This window comes from Leptodactylus fuscus, chromosome 3 (genome assembly GCF_031893055.1).
Source record: "Leptodactylus fuscus isolate aLepFus1 chromosome 3, aLepFus1.hap2, whole genome shotgun sequence".
NCBI classification, from domain to species: Eukaryota; Metazoa; Chordata; class Amphibia; order Anura; family Leptodactylidae; genus Leptodactylus; species Leptodactylus fuscus.
In genome coordinates this window covers 34,495,038-34,514,525 of record NC_134267.1, presented here as the reverse complement: position 1 = coordinate 34,514,525, position 19,488 = coordinate 34,495,038, and the positions used below count along the sequence as shown (strand labels likewise).

At 43.5% G+C, this 19,488-nt stretch overlaps 1 protein-coding gene across 1 annotated transcript in view; it reads left to right on the top strand.

Moving 5' to 3' along the window:
- Positions 1–19,488, top strand: part of APLF (aprataxin and PNKP like factor) — a 511,700-nt gene that overhangs the window by 355,429 nt on the left and 136,783 nt on the right. The window lies entirely within an intron of this gene.

Genomic DNA, 19,488 nt, shown 5'->3' with positions numbered 1-19,488 from the left:
AATTCAGACTATTGTCCCTAAATGCAGTTTCCATTGTTAATGAAGGGTTAAACAATATTGTTATGTACAAGGACAAATGTTTGGACTTTCCTAACTTGACTCTGGTTTGTCCACTTGTTAGGCTAGGTTCACATTAGCGCTGGGCTCTCCATCTTTCGGGTCTAATATGTAGACTCTAACCCATTCCCTGGAGCTGCCAAAGAAGATGACTATCAAAGGTTCACGTCTATACAAAGGAGGCAAGCCCAAAAGTCAGGGGAAACCTGATGATGGATGAGGTTGCCAAAGACTGTGGCATTGTAGCCCCTCCTCACGACAGTGGTTCAGAGTATACAGGTAACCAGGGGAGTGTTGATCTGTCTGCTTTAAGTCTCCTGCAAAAACAAATAGCAAGGGAGGGGGGGTAGAGAGTGACAATTGACTAGTACAACTCCGGATGGGTGCACATTAGGGTTGATCGATCGGGAATGGAAAAGGTTATTGAGTAAATGTCACAATCGTGATCGGGTTCCGATCCCGCCTAAAAAGATCAGGAACGGAATTCCGATCCCGATTGCTCAACTTACCTGCACAGAACTGCTGCCGCTTCTGCTCCCCGTTGTTCTTGGTCTTCTTCTCTCTCAATCATACGCCTGCAGAGCGCCGTACACGCCCCCACCTCCCTAGGCTAGTGTTACAGATGCTGGGAGAAGGTGGGGCTTGTGGTTTAAGAGAGTGAGGGTGGATACTGGGAGGGGAGACGTGGGGCTCTGGTGAACATCCCTGGAGGGTTGGGGTTGGTGTAGCCCAGGGTGCGCAGAATGCTCAGAGCAGTATTGTGCCATTTTGATCAGTGTGTCTGGTGCTGGTACATTTCACAACCATCTTGACCATTTCAGAGACTGCAAGTAGACTTTATCAAACTACTAAAGGTGGGCCATATGGGATACTCGATTGTGACTCTGCCCCAGACCAGACTTGCATGCTCCTTAGTAGGTAAAAAGATTGCATGGAGATCTAACTAGTTACTTTAAAGTTTTGCAAAGCAAATATAAAATTGCTTGTAAATATGTTTTTATGTGTTATGTCCCTGATCCAGATTTGAAGGCTCACATGATTTATAGAAAGGAGATTGAGTGGTGATTTCATGTCAGAAGAAGCCTTGACCCAAGATTTGATGGCCCATACCAGGTGAAACTGAACAATGCCACATCTGCAAAATTGGAAGGCAGAGCAACACAGGTTCACTCCAGCCACTGCAAGGAAGTGTTGGATCTAGAAACTAATTGTCCTGATGTGGCCCTTGGTGAGGTTGGTCCTGATGTTGCCCCTGATGGGGACGCTAAATGTGTTGCTTATGTACTCATAGCCCGGTGACTGCTGGGACTAAGCCTTACCTTGCTTTGCAAGTTACAGAACAAGAAATGTTCCAACCACATGAGGTCAAGTTCCCTAATGAAAAGCTACAGCTTAAATCATGGAACGAAACTCTGGTGTTTATCCCCATAGCCAAATGGATAGAAAATCCCTTGTGGCCGATGAACCTGACGGAAGGAAAGGCTAACTTGTTTTATTATAAGGCTTGATTCACACAGGGTTTTTTGGACCGGATTTTAATGTGGGAAGCCACCTCAGAATCTGGTCCAAAAAACGTCTCCCGCGGTTAGCCTCGACTGGATGCTGGTGCAGTGCACACTGAGTTTTCCAGCATCCAGTCACGGCATACCGCTCCGTATTAGGCCCAAATGAATGGGCCTAGTCAGGAGGGAGTGTTATGCTGCAAAATCTGCAACAAGGAAGGGCAGGTTGCTTTGAAGTCAATGAGAGGCAGTTATGTGAATCGGATTTTGACGCGGATTCTGTGTCAAAATCAGGACCAAAAAATCCCATGTGAACCCGGCTTAAGGAAGAATAAGGAGTATGGTTTAAAAAGTGAATAAAGTCAACAGTATTGGTACAGGTGCCCGCAGACCTCAAGGTGAGCTTCTCAACAAGGGAAAGGGAATGTGATTTTGGATCTTGTTCCCTAACAACTGCGCATGACTAGACATGGTCACTTGCTATCTGTCAATACTAGTCAATGTACAAAACTAGGAGCAAGCATATAATCGGATGATATGAATTATGAACAGGATAGAGATGATAGATGTGGCCCATTACTCATCTTATAGCCCTATGGCTAATAACACTAATGATTCATGGTGCAATTTTTCTAATTCCACCTGGTTGATACACTTAATAGACAGGTTTACTGACAACCTGACAACATGTATGTGATTTGTGAAGTCCACGTGTACAAATGCTTAACCTTGGGGACCAGAGGCACATGCACAATGACAAGGGTGACTCATGCACATTCACTGTACCTCATGATGTGGCTGATATGAATAGTATACCTAAACATAGTCTATATACATTTATACATAGACTGTATAGCAGTGTCTCCCGGGGTTGTGATCTATGTGTGTTTTATTAGGGTAGGTACTCACTTTTCTCTCTGTTTATTTTTGTCAGAACAGGTTTTCAAAGAAGGTATTCAGCAGCATTTGGTCTGCACATCAAACTGCTATAAAACTATCATGCTTTTTTCAGAGAGATTACATGGGCCCAAACCCCTCTGATCAAAAAAAATTGTGATGTGCTCCACAAAACGTATGGACCAGTTGTTTATACATGTGTCATAAGTCTATTCCATTGATATGTAATGTCAGGGGGTGCAGGGGAGAAATTATTCTTCCTGCCATCAAGATGAAGTATATGTAACATCTCTGCCTGTTCGGGTCACTGCACCACCCTTTGCTCACGTGCGGTGGCGCAGGAGGCGTGTGCAGTTTGATAATTTGCTTAGAGTTTTTAGTTGCACTGTGTGAACACGGCTCTAGTTCTGTGATTGTATTTGCACCACACCTGTCTTCTGCCCTTGTTTCCTCTGTCCATTAAGTGGTTACATTTTGTCTTGCCCTGTGATTGACTGCCTGCCTTCCTGTCAGGTCCAGGGCGGGTTCATCCTCCCCTATTTAGTCTTGGCTCCCATTCACACTGGTGCCTGTTATTGCCTCGTGCTTGCTGGCTTCTCTTGCTGTTAATTTACTTGTATTCTTGACCCCTTTCTTCCCCTACTGACTATTCTTTTGTACTTCGATTTGGCACTGCATTGCTCGACTGTTACTGAACCCTGGCTAGCTGACCTCCCTTTGTTGTTGTTCGTTTTGTCTACGTTTTGTGTATCACATATATAGGAAGGGATTGTCTTCGAGTTGCCGCCTATTACGTAGGATAGGGCCTGGCAAGAGGAAGGGTCAGTTGGGGGCTTCAGCTTAGGGTTCACTGTCTCTTGTGCCCCTTCCTCCAGGGTTCTCCAGCAGCTTCTTGGGAATTGTCATCTAGTAATTCCCTAACAGTATACTTACTACATGCACGACTTTATCTTCCGTTACAAAATAAAACAAAACAGGACAGAAGATAACGTCCATCATGTTGTTTTCATTAGTGTCAATGGGAATGGACAGCTAAAGTCTTCCGTCATAGCATGATAGCAACGGACTTTAGTAACGGTAGTGTGAACTCCCCCTAACTGTCACACCATTCTAACAAGGGGCACAAGACCCTCTTCTTGTGATTGGGGAACGTGGGACCCCCAGTGATCAGACAGTAATCCATTGTCAGTTTATTATTTTTATTATTATTATTATTATTATTAATTATTTAGTCACATCTTTGCTGAAACACTAGTCTCTCTGCAGTGATCACAGTCATAGTTATGGTCACAGTAATAGTCATTGATGCCACTGCTGGAGCTCTGGATCCAGAGACCGGGGGCAGGAGAGGGATTAATAACACTTTTTTATTTTACAACTTTACTGTTTTTGCTTTTCCCTGGAAACCCCCATTAAAACCGATACGTTTTGGGACACAGTGCCTTGGGGGCTTATAAATGTTATATTCAGGAGAATGGAGGCCCTAGTTGCAGAGGACTCTCCTGATCCCTCTAGGTTTGAGCAGCTCTGGCAGCCCTGGGTGGTATCTCAGGAGTCCTCGGACTTCTCTTCTTCCTTTTCCTGAGTGGGGACCCGGGTGCGTCTCTGATCCTTTTTGCTCTCTTTGTCTCTTTCTTCCCTTTCTGGTTCACCTTATGTTCTCTTGTCCCGTCCTCCCACTCTCTTTTGTTTGTGTGTGTGGTCTTGATTGTTTGTTTTGTCTCTCTGGGGCTTTGTCCCCTTTCCTTCTTCCCTGTATGTCTTTGCCGGTTATATTATCTGGTCCATGTGGCCGGTTTGTATTCTCTTTATCAGCATTTAGTATATTCTATTGAGCCTTATCAGTTGGGGGTGCCCCCTTCGTTTTTTGTCACTGTATACCCTAGTTGGGGCCTGCGTGCCCCGTTTACAAATTTCTTTGTTTGTCCTTGTTCTTTTATTATAAAAATTTCAATAAAAACCGATTATAAATAATTGTTATATTCAGCAAAAACTTGTATTTGTAAGGATTTCTGTCATTTAAATCCACTATTAAATGTCCTTCCTGTAAGCTCCAATATCCATATAATAGATGATAATGCTCTGTCTGCTGCGGTCACTACTAGCGGGAGCTTAGTACATGGAAAGTGATACAGCTAGAATGGAAATCAAATGAAGTCAAAAGAATGCAGTGAGCGCCCCCTACTGGAAGTTGCAAATTCAGTGTTTTTGTTTCCCTAGATAGCCCAATAATTGCTATTCCTTGTATCTGCCCTACCAGGCCATTAATGATAAACAGCTCTTTCCCATGTCCTTAATCTCATAGACAATGAAAGCTCATTAATAATATATACGAACCCCAAAATGATTATATAATATAATAGGTGGAGACCCAGGGGAGGTGTAAAAAATAAAAAACATCCTTCCGTTACCTCTTTAGGACCTCCCCATGACATCCGGCCCTCTGTCTCTACCTCTTCGGTGACGTCTGGTGCTCTCCTGTTATGTCATGCACCCAGGGTCCCCACTGAAGCCCAATCATAAGCATGACACTTATCATGTCCATGTGACCTCTGGGGGCCCAATCACAGGTTTCAGCGGTGACCTTGGGCACATCACAACAGAGCGCCAGACGCTGCAAGGAGGCGTAACTGTGGTAACGGAAGGTGAGTATCAATGTTTTTTTTTTATTTTTGTCACCTCCCCTGGGCCTCCATCTAAGGTCTAGTTCGCATGGAATTTTTTGCAGGCGGACTTTGACACGGAGTCCGCCTCAAAATCCGCCTACAAAAAAGATTCCCATTGACTTCAACGGGAGCCATTCGCTTTTTTTTTCCATTAGCGTTTTTTTTTTTTTTTTTACCGCTAGCAGGAAAAAGAAGCGAGATGCCCCTTGTTCCCGCAGATTCCGCGGTGCGAGACACCCTCCTGATTAGGCCCATTCATTCGGCCTAATCAGGAGCAGAATGTCGCGACAGGATGCCCGTGCACTGTATTGGCATCCCGTCATGGCTAGCCGCACGGAAAGTTCGCACACGGAATTTGGTTTCCGCTGTGTGAACATACCAATATATATATATATATATATATATATATATATATATATATATATATATATATACATATATATATATTATATATATATATATATATATATATATATATATATATATATATATATAGTATATATATATGAGATGTTCTATTAATTTGCAAAAATAGGGTACTCTCACCAACCCATAGAATAAAATTAACATGTTAGTTAAAAACCAGGCAAATGGTGCAAAATGTTACATAAATGTTAGAATTGCAGTTTTTTTTTTCCTCTCCCTACAATTAGTTAATAAAAGTTACTCAGTCAGTGATATGTATCTCATCCTGCAATGAACAAGCCTCATACAGCGATGTCTATGGAGAACTACATAAGGCCTTGATGCTAAAACAGTACTGGAAGTTAAGGAGTTAAATCCTCAGCTGCCTATGTCACCATGGAAACTGCAGCCACAACCAATAAGATTACAGGATATTAATATGAGTAAAACAGTTGCCGTCAGTTGCCCCTCAATGATGCCGGAGATGGACACGTACTCTATGGCCTCTGCTCAGTGTGGTGGGGACTTTGGTGAGAGACCGGGGTCTGATCCTAATACTGAAGATCATAAGACATGGCCGGTCATTATACAGAACATATCACAGATAACAGCTAGGGGGCGACTGTTAGTAACTTACCAGTATTGGTCTCTGTTCACATGAACTCCTCTGTGTTATTATACTTCAGAACAAATAAGAAATATTTCCATTGATTTCAATAAAACTTTACATAAAAGCACCAAAAGTCGAATGTTTTGGTGCAATACATCCGTGCGCCAAAATGTTAAACTTTTTTCATACATTTTATACCAGACACTGTATTATACGTAAATCTGCCCCCATACACTTATTATCACTGTATAGGAAATGTATTCTGTGTGATCCTTGATCTATAGGTGACATATATACCTGAGTGACATACACTACATGCATAGCTGGTCATACCTGGTACATCACCAAATCCTGATGACCCTACGACTGCCCCCCCCCCCCCCACGCCTATACAGAACATATGTATGGCCACCATTACTTGTCTGATATCTAACTGACACTTGGTTTTTTCCTTCTTTCTACACAGGAAGACAGACAAAGGAAGACGATAGGTACCAAGGTATAATGTGTGACATGTCCGTGTGTCATATATACATGTATATCGTGTCATGTTGTACATAGCTGTATTTAGTTATATCTACATATACACACGTCAGTACAATGTGCCTACATTCATAATACGTATTTCTAAGTACAAATCGATAAAATGTATTTACTGTACTATAGAGAGAGAATATATACATGTTTATATAAGGGCCCACAACCTTATGGGGCCAAGTGGGCCACTGCTGCTTTTTCCTTTCTAATAGGCTGTTATAATAGGAAGCAGGTAACCGGCCCTATATACTTACTGATCCCCACTCACGTCGCCTCCGCTTTCCCTTCTGCTCTCCTGACAGAGATGTGATATGGGACACACAAGACCCACTAGAGGGCAGAAGGGGGAGAAGAGGTGGTTGTGAGTAGGGGCAGGGATCGGTGTGTAAGGTCACTGGCCCTGCTATTATTATAATGATTGAGACAGGGGAGGTGATCAACATAAAAAAGTACTGTTACTTACCTCTCCTGGGCTCCAGTGGGGCTCCATTGTATTCGGGCCTCTTTAGTGACGTCACTGGGTCAGGCCAGCGTCATGATGCATAATGACACAGCATTACCCAGGTCTGTGTTGTCATTGAAGAGGAGTTGTGCCGCAGCCCAGGAGAGTTAAGTAACACTGTTTTTTATGTGTGTCACTTCCCATGGGCTTACAGTTATTATACCCTAGGGTCTGAGAAGACACCAGAGCATAATAATAGTTTGTATGTGGTATATGTTTCATTATATTGTGTGGAGAGGCCTCTAGGGAACATTTTACTGTGTGGAGGAGCAATTATGTGACATTATACTATGTGGAGGGGCCGCTATGGGATACTTTACTCTTTTTAGGGGCTACTAGGTGATATTATATTGTGTGGAGGGGCCACTATGAGACATTATACTGTATGGAGGCCACTTTGGGACATTATAGTTTGTGAAAATGGGGCATTATACTGTGTAGGAGCCAGGAAAGGGGGCATATGTTGTGTGTGGGGGAGCCCAATTCAAACGTTTGCTATCGGGCCCAGTTTTTGCTAGTTATGCTTCTGATATCAAGTATATGTTAACAAGACTTTAACACATTATCGTGTGTGATGACCTATCCTGTGGACAGGTCATCTGCAGAGACATAATGATTGAGGTCATTGGGGTGCGACCGGGCCCAGAGGGGTACAGAGTGTGCGACCAGCTGGAGGTGGCCGGGGTCCGCACCACCTAGATAACGGTCAGGGAAAGCCTGATTTCCTGACCGCTATACATTTCCTTCATGGGAAGGGGCCTGTTGTTATGTGATGTCTGTACTTGTCACTGGGCCCCTTTCCAATAGTAGTCTGCCCAGGGGAGGTGACTAAAAATAAAAAAAAATACTTATACTCACCTCTCATGGGCTTCTGATGGTTCCTGGCATCCTCTTCAAGCCTCTTTGGGAAGTGTGCTGGTTTCAGGAACTTTGGGGTGGGGTCCACCTAGTGTTTTCTATTGTATTCCAGACCAGACCCCCTTGGACACTGGCGTTCTATTTTCTCTACCTCTCTGATCCCTCCCTCCGTTCCTACCATAAGTTTTCCCTAAAACACCTGGTTTATGTGGCCAGGGTTTGGATTCCAACTCTCTGCAAATCCTCCACTACCCCTCTCGCTCCTCCACTTGATGTTCGTAACACACACAAGGCTTTCATCATGGCCTGGACCCCCTGTATTCTTTTCTACAGCTCACAGGACTATTGAGATATTGTTGGGTTGGGTAGCTTGATCTATGCTTGTTGGCTCAGCCACCGTTGATGGGGTCTCTGGGATAACTTGATCTCACCTTTTCTCTCATTCCTATACCTTCACTCACACCTCCGTTGCTCTCACTATCGGCTTCTCCTCCCTGATTTGGTTGGCTTGACCTTCTTTGCTGTTTGTACATTGGCGCCTGCTATTATAGCGGCCAGTTTTTACTGTTTATTTGTTCTTGTTTTATACTTATTAAAATAAAGAATTTCTAACAAAAAAAACACATTATTGCTTTCAATTTTACCCTTGTCCATACTGACTCTATGTTTGTAATTTTTCTGGTTCACGGGTGATCCATCGTCTGTTTTGTCGCTTTTTGTTAGTAATGCAGATGATCTATGGTAAATGAAACATTGATGATCTAGGTCTGTAAAGAAGTTAATGGTTACATTCCTGGGGCTATGGTTTTTGGGGGGGGGGGGGCAGCTCGTACCTTCGCTTTCCCTGCCAGTCAGCTGCTTGAAGATTCTTTGGACATCAAATGTAAAGAATCTGAAAACCCTTTTAGTATTTCATTTACAATAATACGCAGAAGACATTTCACCACAAGGTGGTAGCCTTGCATTATTCTCATAGATAACATTCAAGAAGTTTGCTGTTATGTTCAGTTTTATGTGTGTGTATTGATAGGGAAATGAATACATTCATATATATTTCCTATATGTGTATGCATTCTTTCAATAATACTTAAGCTGGTAGAATGCATCTCTCCAGGTCAGCCTGACCCATCTTCCATATTAATCAGAATAAGTACAGACAGAATTCTGCACCCCATAATAAACCAGATATTAAAATTGGATATTAAAATTGCTTATTCATATATGTACGCCCACTTTAATGGGTATAAAAGGTGTGATGTATGCAATAAAGGTATGCTTCTACCCAGGTTCAATGTGTCTCTGAGTTGAACGCATCATTGACTCGAGTCTCTATCTTTAAATTTGACTATCATCCAATATACTTAAGTGGTCCCACTGAGACCACCCCTAACAGTATATTGCGGGAAGATAGGCTCAGTTCCAGTGGCAGCAGCAGCGGACCCAGACAGTCAGAGACAGACACACAAATCAGGTTCCAACGGGTTTTACCCTGTAAGTTTATTATACATAAAAACTGGCAAAACAAAAGCCTTAACTTTCAGGCAAAACAATTAAACTGTGGGGTAGCTGGAGGGGGATATGTCTTCCTCTAATTGTCCCCAGTCTAATGTCCCCCTCCAGCAGCCCCCAGTTTAATGTCCCTATCCAACTTTCTCACGGTTTAAGGTCCCCCTCCAGTTGCCCCAGTTTAATGTCCCTTTCTAGTTTCTTCATACTGTAGGGCAATTGGAGGGGAATATAATAATATGGGGGCATATAATATAAGGGTGACTGTAAGAGGATTATACTGTATGAGGGTACATAGAAAAATGGATAAGATTGGGCGGGGAAAACGTAGAAATGTGTGGAGTTAAATTTGCTGCCGTATGCATAGCATACCATGGGATGCAAAAGAAAGCTAGCAGTTAAAACTGACACAAAGAACTGGACATTTATATCATGGAGAGGTCCTAGCAAAAAAAACGCTACCAAAAGCTTTTTCTTTTTCAGAAGACATGAAATTGAACAAAGTTGAAGACATCCTTCATAAAGCCATGGACTCTTGTGACCTACAAACTAAGGCGGTGTCTAAAATCGAACCCCTAGATCTTAGCATTGCCCATCCTGAAGACTTGAAACTTCCCGAAGCATTTCAGGCTCTTCCTGCTGAGACACAAATTCACTATCAGATATTTCCATCTTCTCCAATGTCACTTCCTTCTATAAAGGTGGAACCAACAGTGAAGCTTGATACCCAAGACGTTCCCTTTACACTACACCCTAGACAGTCAGGTAAGACCCCCCCCCAAAAAACTGGAAATCTGGCCATACTTGGTGCTATATTGAGGAAGGCTTTAGGGCTAGTTCACACGTGAGTAGAAGGGGAGGTTTTTGACAGCGGATTTCGCGTCCAAAACCTCCCCTTATAATGGTGGTCTATGGAGACCGCCGGGCTTCTTTTCTCCGCTAGCGGCGGGCTGCTGCTAGCGGAGAAAAGAAGCGACATGCTCTTTCTTCAGGCGGAAGCCGCGCGGGCTGCGCCGCACGGCTTCCGCCCGGCTGCAGCACCCTCCATGTTGGCTCATTCATTTGAGCCGACAGCGGAGGTGAAAGCCGCGACCGCGATGGTCGCGGCGGGCGGGTTTTGACAAGAGAGAGACGCGGCTCGCTGCGTCTCTCTCTGTGTCAAAACCCGCGCGGGCAGTTCTCGTGTGAACTAGCCCTTAAGATGATTTGTATTGGGGCCAAAACTAATGGTCCTGAGGGTGGGGGGATGCAACCCAGATCCAAAGTGACTTAGCCTGGCAGCAGTAGAGCTGTTGGACTGCTACCTGGGGCATAGGTGTAGGGGGTACCTTGTAGCAATCGCTACCAGTCCCAGGAACCTCAGGGAGCCCAAATGCCTCTCTACAACATAAGAAATCATCAGTATTATAGATAGCATATGGTAAGTGGGGGGGCCTGTTACAGATTTTGCATTGGGACCCTGGAACTTCAGGTTACACCTCTGCAACAGCATCATACATTGCATAGTGGCTGCACCTGGTATTGCAGCTCAGTCCGATCCACTTGATCTGCAGGATTTCTGTGCCACCTTACAAGGTTGATAAATGTCTGCCACAATGGTCGTCGTATACCCTACAGTCCTGTAGAGTGCAGACGCTCTCCTTTAGGTCTTGTATTGCTGCTTCATTGCTGCATAAGGCCTCTATTGTACCTCCACATGCCCCCAATTTCTAATGGAGGAAATCAGTGTTAGGGTCCCATTAAACAACTACTGGACCTCTGTGGAGTACCAAAATATTGAGGTTAGCTTCAGTCAAATCTGTATTTTCGGGGTTTAGATTTATGTGAGCTTTGAAGAGATTCCTTACTTACGTTTTGTGACAACCTTCTTGGCCCTAAGTAATATTAGGATCCCTTTATTTTATGGTGTCTTAGTCACTTATGGGACAAGACGTATAAGCTATAAATTTACTATTTCAATGCAGGAAGACCTTACAAACCTTTTGGATGTGATAAACGTGGTCAGATAAAACGGCCAATGAACGCATTCATGGTATGGGCAAGAATTCACCGTCCAGAACTTGCAAAAGCCAACCCTGAAGCCACTAATACAGACATCAGCGTCCAGTTAGGTCTGGAATGGAGCAAACTGACTGAAGAACAGAAGAAGCCATATTATGATGAGGCTCGAAAACTGAAAGCCAAGCATACGGAAACATTTCCAGGTACCCTCAAAAGAATTTTTCTATTATTGAGCAGGGGTGATGCCCACCTTTGGAGGAGCCATGGATCACATATGGTGAAATCCAATATGACATATCTTTATGGTGCTGATGGACAATATGGCTGTCCCAGCTTATAGAGGACCTTTCATGTTCTCTAAAGTAGGGAGTGTTATATACCATAGCAAAGCTGACGGCGCACTGAAGTCACTGAAGACACTCTCTGCTTCACCGTATCTTCTCCATATGCAGATATATTAGAGCCGTTAGTTTCAGCTACCGATATCACCGCACTGTCACCTCACAGCTCAGCGTCAAGTCTATAGAAGTGTACTGCTATGACACTGAGCTATGAGGATGGTCCCTCTAACAGTGCAGTGATATAGGTAGCCAAAACTACTGGCACAAATATCTCTGCAAAGGGAGAAGACACTGGCAAAGCCTAAGGTGCACAGAATTCAGTCTTCCAGCTGTGCTATGATATATAATGCTCCCTATCTCTTTAAAGGAAATTTCCAGGATTTATATGTTGATGACCTATTCTTAGGATAGGTCATTGACATATGGTCAGTGGGGTCCACAGCTATTTGAAGCAAATTGAAGAGACTGTGGTCCTCATAAGTGCTATGTTCTCTTCTGTGTGCCAGTGAGATCACATTCTTTGCTCACATGATACAGTAGCAGCCCACCCCAATTCAAGTGAATGGAGAAAAGCCTATGGTGTCAAAGCCCCATCAATCACATATCGATCATCTATCTTAAGGATGGATCTGGAACATATAAACCTGTTGTTCCAGTGCATAACAAATAGAAAAGATGCAACTTTGCAATCAGTCTCGATTAACAGATCTTTATTCAACTCCTTTGTAGACCTACTGTATGTTTCTCCATAGTAACAGACTACAAATGAACCCTGTGTAGTCTAATACCCCAAATATACTCTCTTCCATCTTTCACCACTGGAACCCACACTAATCACTAAAAGGAACCAAGAACCAGAAGTTCGTGTTGGATCTGCGCTCGCTGGTGGAGAAAGGATGCGGAGACCAAATGGGCCAATGGAATAAATTTATTGTGATTTAATGTTACAGTCCTATGAAAAAGTTTGGGCATCCCTATTAATCTTAATCATTTTTAGTTCTAAATATTTTGGTGTTTGCAACAGCCATTTCAGTTTGATATATCTAATAACTGATGGACACAGTAATATTTCAGGATTGAAATGAGGTTTATTGTACTAACAGAAAATGCGCAATATGCATTAAACCAAAATTTGACCGGTGCAAAAGTATGGGCACCCTTATCATTTTATTGATTTGAATACTCCTAACTACTTTTTACTGACTTACTGAAGCACAAAATTGGTTTTGTAACCTCAGTGAGCTTTGAACTTAATAGCCAGGTGTATCCAATCATGAGAAAAGGTATTTAAGGTGGCCAATTGCAAGTTGTTCTACTATTTGAATCTCCTCTGAAGAGTGGCATCATGGGCTACTCAAAACAACTCTCAAATGATCTGAAAACAAAGATTGTTCAACATAGTTGTTCAGTGGAAGGATACAAAAAGCTGTCTCAGAGATTTAACCTGTCAGTTTCCACTGTGAGGAACATAGTAAGGAAATGGAAGACCACAGGGACAGTTCTTGTTAAGCCCAGAAGTGGCAGGCCAAGAAAAATATCAGAAAGGCAGAGAAGAAGAATGGTGAGAACAGTCAAGGACAATCCACAGACCACCTCCAAAGAGCTGCAGCATCATCTTGCTGCAGATGGTGTCACTGTGCATCGGTCAACTATACAGCGCACTTTGCACAAATAGAAGCTGTATGGGAGAGTGATGAGAAAGAAGCCGTTTCTGCACGTACGCCACAAATAGAGTTGCCTGAGGTATGAAAAAGCACATTTGGACAAGGCAGCTTCATTTTGGAAACAAAAATTGAGTTGTTTGGTTATAAAAAAATGGCGTTATGCATGGCGTCCAAAAAGAAACAGCATTCCAAGAAAAACACATGCTACCCACTGTAAAATTTGGTGGAGGTTCCATCATGCTTTGGGGCTGTGTGGCCAATGCCGGCATCGGGAATCTTGTTAAAGTTGAGGGTCGCATGGATTCCACTCAGTATCAGCAGATTCTTGAGAATAATGTTCAAGAATCAGTGACGAAGTTGAAGTTACGCCGGGGATGGATATTTCAGCAAGACAATGATCCAAAACACTGCTCCAAATCCTCAGGCATTCATGCAGAGGAACAATTACAATGTTCTGGAATGGCCATCCCAGTCCCCAGACCTGAATATCATTGAACATCTGTGGGATGATTTGAAGCGGGCTGTCCATGCTCGGTGACCATCAAACTTAACTGAACTTGAATTGTTTGTCCAAAATACCTTTATCCAGGATCCAGGAACTGATTAAAAGCTACAGGAAGCGACTAGAGGCTGTTATCTTTGCAAAAGGAGGATCTACTAAATATTAATGTCACTTTTCTGTTGAGGTGCCCATACTTTTGCACCGGTCAAATTTTGGTTTAATGCATATTGCGCATTTTCTGTTAGTACAATAAACCTCATTTCAATCCTGAAATATTACTGTGTCCATCAGTTATTAGATATATCAAACTGAAATGGCTGTTGCAAATACCAAAATATTTAGAACTAAAAATGATTAAGATTAATAGGGGTGCCCAAACTTTTTCATAGGACTGTATATATCTATGATAATAGTATTGATATACACATCCAACCAGTCACTACAGTACTGTGTGAGTAAGGCTAGGTTCACACTTTTGACTTTGTTTTTCTGATGGAACGACAGACCCTCCACCCTCGCTTTGCATCCACCAAAATTCAGTGCAATGTTATTGCAGCGTACCTGGATGTAACTGATCGAGCCTCTTACCATGATTGACAGAAGGCCGATGAGACTGTTACCCAAGGACCTGCAAAAACCTGGAGTCGGCCCTAACAATAATCAGTCTTTGGTAGTTTCTTGTTCCCAGTTGTGGTATAGGTTATGTACAGTAACTTTTCATTTCATTTTATCTTTTAGATTGGGTATATCAGCCACGGCAAGGGAAATACAAGAAACCTGTGCCTAATGCCAGCACTGCACTTGCTCTCCCACTGGTTCCTACACCAACCTTTACCATCGCAATGCCTCAATACGCTCAAACTACAGGTAACTACTACATACAGTCAATTCACCACCCAGAAAGCTTTGATATAAGGAGATTCTCTGCTTTAATTTACCTTTGGAAAAATCTTATTAATAAGGCAGACTCAGAAAGATAATGGTTTGGCTTAAAGGGTAGCTCTTTTCTTAAAGGGTTGTCCGCGACACAAGCATAATGGATACTGATGACCCTGCACCAATTAGCTGTTTCGACTGCCTGCTTCTGAATACAAGGTATATGGCCAGAAGCGGTTCTGCTTTTATTGGAGTAAATGAGAGCAGATCTATATTGTATGACTCTGTACACTGTAAACAGCTTCCATCTCACACTGTAATAGTAACATCGGGGGATTGACGTGCTTCTGGCTGCATACCTTGTATCTGGCTTCTGGCAGCTGCATCAACTGATTGGTGCAGGGTCTAGGTGTCAGACTCCCACAAATTTGATACTGATGACTAGAGATGAGCGAACAGTGAAATATTTGAGATTCGATATTCGTTTCGAGTAGAGCCTCAATATTCGACTACTCGATCAAATATCGAATTCCATTATAGTCGATGGGAAAAAGTGCTCGTTTCAGGGGAAACCACTATTTGACTAAAGGAGAGTCACCAAGTCCACGAGTAGCAGGAGGAGAGTGTTTAGGGGAAGCGCTGTGCAGTTAATGCGCACTGACCCCATTATAGTCTATGGGGTCTGTGCGCTTTAACTGTACAGCGCTTGCAGTTGCGCTGATAAAAAGTAAGCTCCCTCGTAACCTCAAGCTGCCAGCTCTCCCGACTAGCAAACACGAGCCTGCGGCAAATCAACGCTGGTTCTGCAGTAGGCTCGTCCTTGCTAGTCGGGAGAGCTGGCAGCTTGCGGTTACGAGGGAACTGACTTTTTCTCCTAGGAATTCATTGACCAGCGTTGATTGGCCAGTGTACAGCATTCGGCCAATCAACGCTGGTTCTGCCGGAGGCTCGTCTGTGAGGAGGCGGAGTCCAAGATCGGACCACAATGTAGACTGCTGTGGTCCAATCTTAGACTCCGCCTCCTCACAGACGAGCCTCTGGGATAACCAGCGTTGATTGGCCGAATGCTGTACACTGTATATCATTCGGCCAATCAACACTGGTTCTGAATCAAATATTTACTGTGAATAGCTAGTAGTATTCGATCGAGTAGGAATATTTTGAATACCGTAGCATTCAATCGAATACCTTCTCGATCGAATACTACTCGCTCATCTCTACTGATGACCTATCCTGTGGTTATCCATGGTATTCATTATGCCTGGACCTTGGACAACCTTTTAGCGTGTTAAAGTGAGGTGTAACATATTTTGTTCAGTGGGGTGTAGGTACCCTCCCCGATCACTAAAACAAAGGGCAAATGTTCTAAGAAGAGTGCTGTGTCTAGCGAGTGGTGTGCGAATAGATAGCAAGTCTATAGACATTGTTGGTAAAGTTTTCTTTTTCTTTTTTTATTTTAATGTAGATTGGGAGCTCCACATAGAGCTCACAATGTACATTTTTCCCTATCAGTATGTCTTTTTTTTTTTTTTTGAATATGGGATGGAAATCCATCAAACACAGGGAGAACATACAAACTCCTTGCAGATGATTTTATGCCCTTGGCAGGATATGAACACCAGGACTCCAGCACTGCAGTGCCAACCACTGAGCCACTGTGTGGCCCCATAAAGTTTTCTTTTTCCATTTTTAAAGGTGAAGAAGCTGCTACATTGCCGACTACTGACGACTACTCTTTATACACCCAAGTGGCACAACCCAGCAGTGTGATACCTTCAGAGACACCTCATCCTCAGACCTCTCTGCAGCTTGAAAACCTAGAGGAAGTCCAAGACCAAGATCAGGATCTATCAGTGTCCAGTTCAGTCCAGTCTCCAGAGCAGCCACCACCGGACTCTGAAGAGCAAATTTCCGAACTCGAGCCACTATGCCACAATAATTACAATAGGCTATCATCCTTTATGCCAACATCTGGTACTCTGCCATACCCTTCTCTGTACTGGGGTTACTTTGGTTACTCTCCACACTGTGCTTTTTACCACTCTTACTTCCAGCGTGGACCCATTTTTGACCCATCTAGGTAAGCAAAATTGTCGTACACTGCATACATTTTTCTGAATGTCACAATAGTTATGTTAGGTGTGCATGTGGTTTATGCCAGGCAATGTACATTACAAGTCTCCAGGTAATCCATGTCTTAGGTGTCCATACACAATACATATGTGTTCTGCCATCGGGCCAAGTTTTCTCATATCTATAGGATAAGGGTTAACTTGAAGACTGGTGGAGGTCCCAACCACTCAGGTCCCAACCAATCAAGACAAGGGGATTGCAGAGCAGTGTTCCCAGGAAGCTGAAGGTCCGCCCTGAGTGCACCAACTGCCTCAGCAGAATACTTCAAAGGTGTTTTACTCCATATTTTATCCCACCAAATTCAGACAGTTCTATCATTTTTATAAGTGTGCTGTCTGTGCAGCATACATTACTTGAAAGGGAACTTGTGCCAGCTATGTCAACCCGTACTAATTGCGTCCTTCATTAGCTTCCACTCCACTGAAATTTTTTTCTCTACCACCACCATTCCCAAGTACTCCTTCCTATTACTTTCAGCACAATTACGCTCTCTATACTGTCAAGTGGGCGGTCCTGTGCTGGAGCAGACAGAAGAGGACTGCCCACCTTACAGTAGAGAGTATAATTGTGCTGAAACTAACAGACGTGGTTGCTCCAGAATGGTGAGGGCCAGAGAGAAAATTCCAACTGCTCCCCTTTATGGTGGACTGCACAGATGTGGAGACCACCGGAGACTATTGAATCCAAAAGCCGCACATCGAGAGACATGGGTATTCTTATCTTAGCCATGAAAAGCTGAGTTGAGAATACCCCTTTTATTAAAACCTTTATGCAGCACACTAGTGTTGTGGGAAATATCTCAACGACTGTATTCTGCTTTACATGAGATATTACATGGGGGAATAAAATGGGGTCTGCTTTTTTTTGTCCAGAAACAGTCCTCAAACTGTATCTGGTATAGAAGGCCTTTAATGGGGACCTTTCGTGTCCTTTTGCATTGTCAAATTTCCCGGTAAGGGCCCCGATGCTGGAGATATTAGGACCGATATCTCTCCACTATAAAAAGTGCGGGGAGAGGAGAACTGTCGGGGGGGATATTTCTCACATCCCAGTGATGACGCCAGGCTGTAAGGCCTTCCCTTCTTACAGTGGGGAGATATTAAAGCTGAAATTAATGTGACCGATATCTCTGTCACCGAGGCACATACCGGGAAAGCCAACGGTGTGCTGTTTTGGAAACCCCTTTAATACATAGCAGGTAGCAGGAGTATTATTTCTCTCATCTTCAGAGTAATATTCTGGTTTTGTAGGTATATTCTTTGGACTTAACCATCTCTCATCTTATTCTTCACAGCATGTGTCCCTACAACACATCTTATGCCTATGGGAACTTTAATACACAATTGCCGTATTGCCAAAGGTGTAGTCCGGACCAGAATCACCAGCAGCAGTCCATGTTTTCCGGTTTTTACAGGGACTACCCTTGCCATTTGTACGACAATGGGTCGGTAGGAAGTGAAGACTCCAGCAGCTGTCACAATATGGAAGGAAGCCCTTTATTCACAGAACCTGATCTATCCACTGTGGAACCAGCGGATTGTGGTCAGATGATGCCATCCGTACATACCGCAGAAGACGAAGATGTTAATGTGACAGATATTGAAGATGAGCCATAAAGTACAATTCTGAGATGGCTGTAGAAGTCGGAAGAAAATTCTATATTCTAATAATAAACATATATTTTACAAAATTCTGGTTCCAAAGACACTTTAGTACACCCTATGGCTCTCTAAGGGCTAGTTCACACAGAGATTCCGCGTGTGCACATTCAGTCGTGGCTGCCATGACGGGATGCCGGTGCAGTGCATGGCATCCCGTCGCGGCTTTCCGCTCCAGATTAGGCCCAAATTAATGGGCCTTGTTTGGAGGGTGCTGTCGCGAGGCGGATGCCGTGGCTGAATCAGTCGCGGAATCCACCTGAAGAAAGGACAGCTCGCTTCTTTTTTCCGCGAGTGGGAACAAACTGCGAGTGGGATCAATAGATCCGCTGTGTGAAAAGGTCATAGCATTCGGGTGAGTTCTGGAGTCTCTTCATTGAATACCAAGAACAACCACATACATTGTATAATTGTATAATTGGTATTGCAGCTCAGTCCCACTCATTTGAATACCCAATATGGGCTGGTACACTGATGTACGCTGCACATGACAGAGCTTGAAATGGAAAGAGTGCTAATTGGCTTTTGCAGACCAGATTTGCTGGAATAGTTTTCAGGCACCATGTCCCATTTGCAGATCCCCCATGGTTCCAAAACCCCGAAAATATGACCCCATTTTGTAAACCAGACCCCATGGTAAGCAATGAGAGCACACGAACTACATAGACTATAATGGAGTATGTGTGTTTTCCACATGGTGTCCGCACAAGTCATGCAGAAAGCAAAGTAGTTCTTGTCTTACTTTTCTTCCTGTGTGCTATCATTGCTCACCG